Consider the following 7,324-nt stretch of genomic DNA (forward strand, 5'->3'; position numbering starts at 1 on the left):
TCCATTTGAGTTAGCGCTAGTGGGAGGTAGGGAGGAAAATCTAACACCTGCAGGACGAAAACAATGAAGTACAGGAACTTTGGGGAGCTGTCCAATAGTTTCTCAGTAAGACACCACAGCTTCCATCAGCATTGCTAAAAGGAGTCACTCAGAAGTTCAAACAGGGTCCTCAGAAACCAAAGTAGCCATTGGTGTTTGGGAAGGCAGAACAGTGCTGATGATAAAGCTGAAGAGCAAGGAAAAACATTAATACCTGATGCCAAAGAATTGATGCAGAGCTCTTGAATCAGGTACTGCCACTGAGTCCTACAGACTTATCCTCTCAGTTCTGAACCTCTGTAGATAATGTCTGAGAAGACGCCATACACGGAAAGAAAGAAATTTCTTGCAACTGTAGCGATAGAGGAACCAATTTACTGAAGAAGTTATGAATGACTTTGATCATGTTTCATAGTACTGTATGTAGGCCACGTTGTTCTCCACACGAATCTCCACACTAGGCAGGTGAATGGGGACATCATCAGCCATACTGGTTCTCCTTAAGGATGATAAGATGCTTCTCCCGAATTTGTTTGACTAGAGGGTAATGTGGTAGACTTTGCTACATTTACTCTCTACTGAAGTGTTGGTTTGTTTTGTTTAACCACTGTTAATACATGGAGGCTACACTGTTTTCTTAAGTGCTCTGGATAGTTCACATAGCTATCCTTGGAAGAGGAGTAGTCCTTCCATAACCAGCTGAAAGTATCTCCCACATTCCACTTCATTGCTTTCTTGCTATCTGAGGATGCATTCCTAGTTTCAATAAGTTTCTTGGAAGTTTCTGCATATTGAGGAGAAACCTTTGATTTCTTCCCGAAATTTGATTCTGAATAACCTGATGGAAATGTTATTCGTGATTTCTCGAAACACAAAAAGGAGACACAATTAGTTCACAGTTGCTTGGACCTTTATCCACCACCTTGAGCTTAAACGTCCATCGATTCAAGAACTTCTTCAGGGGGGTTCAATGCATTCATGCAGTTGGCACAATATTTTGTAATGTTGGTGAAGCTTTAGAATGAGCTGAAAGCGAAGCAGCTCCACCTCGGGGTTTGGGAGCAGAACTTCGGTTGTCCCGCAGTTTGATCACAGCATTTGTCTGGGTGTCGAAGTCCCAGGGTGCTTCAGCGGTCTGAAGGAAAGCTGTTTGCTGTTTGTCTTCAGTTGATGTGACCCATATCTTCATAATTGGTGTCTCAGGAAATTTAGGGGAGCTGGGCACAGCCTGGACTTTGCCAGTGGACTGCTCCTCTGAAAACTTCATTTTCCTGGGCTTGCTCCCTACTTGTTTTTGCATCACTCCAGCTTCTGAATTCAGTCCTGAAATGGAGATAATGCTGACCCAGGACTAGCATCTGCCACAGTAGTCACTGCAGTATTCCCCAAGGAATGGCCAGAGGCAAATGCTAGGATGCTGGTGGTGGGATGGGTGGAAGGACAGGGCAGTAGTGATATAGAAAATGTACAGGGGGCATCATCAGATTTGTGGCTACCCAGAGCACACCCAGAGAGTGTATCTCCTTTTAGATTTAGCCCCCAGTTTAGCTGACTGCGCCTTGCCTTCCCGAGCGTCTCTGCCACCATCTTGTCTTCCTGCAGGGGAGAGAAGGAATTCTCCACATTTAAAAGAAACAAGATGTTCAACAGAGAAAATTACTGCATTTTTTTTTCAATATTACTTCATTGTCTATGGGTCTTTTAACAAAATATTCTTTCCTTATTTATATCTTTTAATTAGATGAGTTTCTGCTTTTACTTTATCTAAGATGATGATAGTTCTTCCTGATGTTGTTTCTCCTCCCCCGTCCCCTTACCCCCTTTTACTCCTATATCAAATTAGAGTAATATAAAATTTTATATCCAACTAAGTACTTATATCTATATTTTCTTTCTATATGTTTATGTATTCTTTCTTCTTTGAACCTACTCAAATGATAATGAAGTTATAATACTGTTTGTAATCCCCCTTCTATTTTCCCCTCTACTGTAAAAGCTCTTTCCTGCATATTTTAGAAGTTTCCTAAATTCTACCTCTCCCTCCCCCCTTTCCCAGCACATATCTTATTCTTATATCTTCAATTTTTAGCATCATTTTAATATAATCAACTCACTCTCACTCCCTCTGTTTATTCTGAAGTTTATTCTGAATGCCCTAATAATGACAAAGTTCCTAGGAATTATATGTATCATTTTCTCATATAGGAATGTTAACCTTATAGAGTCCCTTATGATTTTCATGCTTACCTTTCTTGTTTTACTCTTTCACGTTTACCTTTTTATGATTCTTTATGTTCTGTCTTGTATTTGAAAGTCAAAATTTCTATTTAACTTATTTTCATTAAGAATACTTAAAAGTCTTCTCATTAAATATCCCTTTTTTCCCTCTTGACTAATTATACTCATAGTCTTGTTTCCTGTGGAGCTCAGGGTCCTTTGTAATCTCTTTTTAACCAGTTGTCTGTCCCCACCCCCTTATCTCTTAGCTGAGAATTCCTGAAGATACATTTGGTGCCATGGTTATGGTCATGATCAAAGCTGATTCTGCCACCACTGTCCTTCAGGTCAGTCCACCTTGGTGTCATAAACCTCTCTTGAAGGACTTTCTAATTTGTCTTAGCCTAGGAAATATTTCATCCTGACTCTACTAATTCAATTTGAGAGGTTATTTTAGAGTTATTTTTTTTAAAAGAATATAGGTTGCTGTCTCTGCATCTTGGCTCCCCAAAGGTCACTGTCTTAAGCTCAGATGAATCCAGTGTTATCTTTATGGTCCACTTAAAGAAATTCTGATCTTAAAATGTTTAGCAGTTCTTGAAATGTATATAGCTTTTCCTGCCTGTTTGTCTTAGCAGAATGGCAGAAGTTTGTTCTCTTTCAGTTGTGAAACAGATAGATCATTCTTTTTACAACCAAGTTAGAAGAGGTAGGCAAGAATTCCTACAAACCTAAGACTTGGATCCAATGCTTCTGCAAAGAAAAATGCAGTTCTACCTTCTTAGAGGAAGCAACCTAAGAGTTGGGCATGGAAAACACGAGCTATGATTCATAGTGCTGAAACTAGCCCATAAAGCCAGAATTGGTTTAGAATCTTCTCTGCTTTATAATCAAAGAAGTTGTACAGTAGAAAGACTGATGGATTTAAAAGTACAAAATTTAAATTAAATCTCCTCCTCTGAATTACTATTAACATTGAAAGTACTTTCTACTCTGAAGCTTCATTTTTTTTTTTTAAGCAATTGGGGTTAAGTGACTTGCCCAGGGTCAAACAGCTACAAAGTGTTATATGCCTGAGCTCACAGTTGAACTCCTGCTAACTTCAAGACTGGTGTTCTATCCACTGTGGCACCTAGCTGCCCCAAAGCTTCATCATTTTTATATGCTGGGTCCCCCAGTACCTCAAATGTAAAAAGATTCAGGAGAAACATCTTCATTCTGCTTCAGACTGTATTGCTGACATTTTCAAAGTTCTTTGTCTACCATGCCCTGATGCATCAGTACCTTTTCCCTCCAAAATCCCTCTGATTTTCATCTCCTTCTTTGTTGTCCTCCTTTTTAGAGTGTAAGCTGCTTGAAAGCAGGAGTTTCTCTTTGCTTTTATTTATATTCTCAAAGCTTAATACAATGCCTGGTATATAATAAGTACTTATATAATTGTTGGCTAACAGTGACAGACAAAATTATAGATCTGCAACTCAATATTTATATGACATTGAATAAATCACTTTATATTTCTGGGTCTATTTGAAAAAAATGGGGATATAATAGCTCTTGTATGCCTTCTAATTTTAAATATGTGATCACATGCATCCTTCAGGATAAATTACTTGCATTTCATGAAATCAATCAGGCAGAGAATAAAATATTTTGAAATTTATATTCATAATAAATTTGCTGTCATAACAAATATCAATAATATCTATGGCTTTCAAAACATTAGAGATCATATTTGCTATTTGGTAGTGTCCTATTGGGATGCAAGCATTTTTTTTAATAAAATATTTATTGACAGAACATATGTCTGGGTAATTATTTACAACATTATCCTTTGCATACACTTCTGTTCTGCCTTTTCCCTTCCCTCACTCGGCCCTCTCCCCTAGATGACAAGCATTCTTCTACATGTTAAATATGTTATAGTATATCCTAGATACAATATATTTGTGCAAAACCGAACAATTCTCTTACTGCACAGGAAGAATTTGATTCAGAAGGTAAAAATAACCTGGAAAGAAAAACAAAAATGCAAACAGTTTACACTCATTTCCCAGTGTACCTTCTCTGGCTGTAGCTGATTCTGTCCATCATTGATCAATTGGAACTGAATTAGATCTTCTCTTTGTTGAAGATATCCATTTCCATCAGAATACATCCTCATACAGTATTGTTGTTGAAGTGTATCTTCTAGTTCTGCTCATTTCATTCAGCATCAGTTCATGTAAGTCTCTCCAAGTGTCTCTGTATTCATTCTGCTGGTCATTTTATACAGAACAATAATATTCCATAACATTCATATACCATAATTTACCGATTGATGCCCAATTGATTGATGCCCAATTGATGGGCATCCATTCATTTTCCAGTTTCTAGCCACTACAAAAAGGGCTGCTACAAATATTTTGGCACATACAGGTCCCTTTCCCTTCTTTAGTATTTCTTTGGGATATAAGCCCAGTAGTAGCACTGCTGGATCAAAGGGTATGTACAGTTTGATAACTTTTTTTATATAACAGTTTTTATTTACCAGATATATGTATGGGTAATATCACTACATTGACAACTGCCAAATCTTTTGTTCTAATTTTTCCCCTCCTCCCAAAACAGAGGAATTGGGAATTTTTATGTAGTGGTTCACAGTCATCTCCCAAAGTTCTTTTGATGGGTGTAGCTGGTTCAGTTCATTGCTGCTCTATTGGAATTGACTTGATTCATCTCATTGTTGAAAATGGCCACATCCATCAGAACTGATCATCATATAGTATTGTTGTTGAAGTATGCAGTGTTCTCCTGGTCCTACTCATTTCACTCAGCATCAATTCATATAAGTCTCTCCAGGCCTTTCTGAAATCATCCTGTTGTTCATTTCTTACAGAAAAATGATAATCCATAATATTCATATAACACAATTTATTCAGCCATTCTCCAATTGATGGGCATCCACATAGTTTCCAGTTTCTACCACTACAAAGAGGGCTGCCAAAAACATTCTTGCACATATAGGTCCCTTTCCCTTCTTTAAGTTCTCTTTACAATATAAACCCAGTAGGAACACTGCTGGGTCAAAGGGTATGCACACTTTGATAACTTTTTCAGCATAGTTTAAAATTGCTCTCCAGAATGGTTGGATGTATTCACAATTCCACCAACAATATATCACTGTCCCTGTTTTCTCACATCCCCTCCAACATTCTGCATTATCTTTCTCTGTAATTCTAGCCAATCTGACAGGTGTGTAGTAGTATCTCAGAGTTGTCTTAATTTGCATTTCCCTGATTAATAATGACTTGGAGCATCTTTTCATATACCTAGAAATAGTTTCAGTTTCTTCATCTGTGAATTGTCTGTTCATATCCTTTGACCATTTATCAATTAGAGAATGGCTTGAATGAGGCCTTTATCAGAACCTTTGACTATAAAAATGTTTTCCCAGTTTATTGTTTCCCTTCTAATCTTATCTTCATTAGTTCTATTTGTACAAAAACTTTTCAATTTGATATAATCAAATATTTCTACTTTGTGAAAAATAATGATCTCTAGTTGTTCTTTGGATATAAATTCATTCCTCTTCCACAGGTCAGAAAGGTAAATTATCCTATGTTCCTCTAATTTATTTATAATCTCATTCTTTATGCCTAGGTCATGAACCCATTTTGACCTGACCTTAGGGATAAGTTTGGGTCAATGCCTAGCTTCTACCATTTTAATTTCCAATTTTCCCAGCAATTTTTTGTCAAACATTGAGTTCTTATCCCAAAAGCTGAGGTCCTTGGGTTTGTCAAACACTAGATATTAAAGTTATTGATTATTTTGTCCTTTGGACTAACCTATTCCACTGATCATCTAGTCTATTTCTTATTCAATACCAAATGGTTTTTGTAACCACTGCTTTATAATATAATTTTAGATCTGGTATAGCTAGGCCATCTTCATTTGATTTTTTTTTTTCATTAATTCCCTTGAAATTCTTGACCTTTTTTTTTTTTTTTTTTTTTTTTTTTTCCCCATATGATTGTTGTTATTTTTTTCTAGGTCATTAAAATAGTTTTTTGGGAGTCTGATTGGAATAGCACTAAATAAATAGACCAGTTTAGGTAGTATTGTCATCTTCATTATATTTGCTCACCCTATCCAAGAGCATTTAATGAAATTTCCAATTGGTTACATCAGACTTAATTTGTGTGGAAAGTGTTTTGTAGTTTTCTCGTATACTTTCTGATTTTCTCTTGGCAGATAGATTCCTAAATATTTTATACTATCGGTAGTTACTTTAAATGGATTATTTTTGTAACTCTAACAGTTGGATTTTGTTTATGACATATAAGAATGTGGGTTTGTTTTGTATCCTGCAACTTTGCTACAGGCTAGGATTATTTCTAATAATTTTTTAGTAGAATCTCTGGAGTTCTCTAAGTATAACATCATATCATCAGCAAAGAGTGATAATTTGGTTTCCTCATTACCTACTAATTCCTTTAATCTCTTTCTCCACTCTTATTGCCAAAGCTAGCATTTCTAATACACTATTGAATACTAATGGTGATAGTGGGCAAACTTGTTTCACTCCTGATCTTACTGGGAAAGGTTCCAGTTTATCCCCATTACATATGATGTTTACTGATGCTTTCAAATACATGCTACTGATTATTTTAAGGCAAAGTCCATTAATTCCTATACTCTCAAGTGTTGTTAATAGAAATGGATGTTGTATTTTATCAAATGCTTTTTCTGCATCTATTGAGATGATCATAAGATTTTTTGTTAATTTGATTATTAATATGGCCAATTACACTAATAGTTTGCCTAATATTGAACCACCCCTGTATTCCCGGTATAAATCCTACTTGATCATGATATATTATCCTGGGGATAATTTTCTATAGTCTTTTTGCTAATATCTTACTTCAGATTTTAGCATCAATATTCATTAGGCAGATTGGTCTACAGTTTTCTTTCTCCGTTTTCAACCTACCTGTTTGGGTATCAGTACCATGTCTATGTCATCAAAGGAATTTGGTAGGACTCCCTTCATTCCCTATTTTTTTCAAATAGTTTATATAGCATTGGG

At 36.1% G+C, this 7,324-nt stretch overlaps 1 pseudogene; it reads right to left on the reverse strand.

Annotated features, from left to right (window-relative positions):
* Positions 1 to 520: 520 nt before the first annotated feature.
* LOC141550746 (mRNA (2'-O-methyladenosine-N(6)-)-methyltransferase pseudogene) lies at positions 521 to 1,626 on the reverse strand (annotated as a pseudogene).
* Positions 1,627 to 7,324: the final 5,698 nt, after the last annotated feature.

The sequence above is a fragment of the Sminthopsis crassicaudata genome, chromosome 1 (assembly GCF_048593235.1).
Source record: "Sminthopsis crassicaudata isolate SCR6 chromosome 1, ASM4859323v1, whole genome shotgun sequence".
Lineage (NCBI taxonomy): Eukaryota > Metazoa > Chordata > Mammalia > Dasyuromorphia > Dasyuridae > Sminthopsis > Sminthopsis crassicaudata.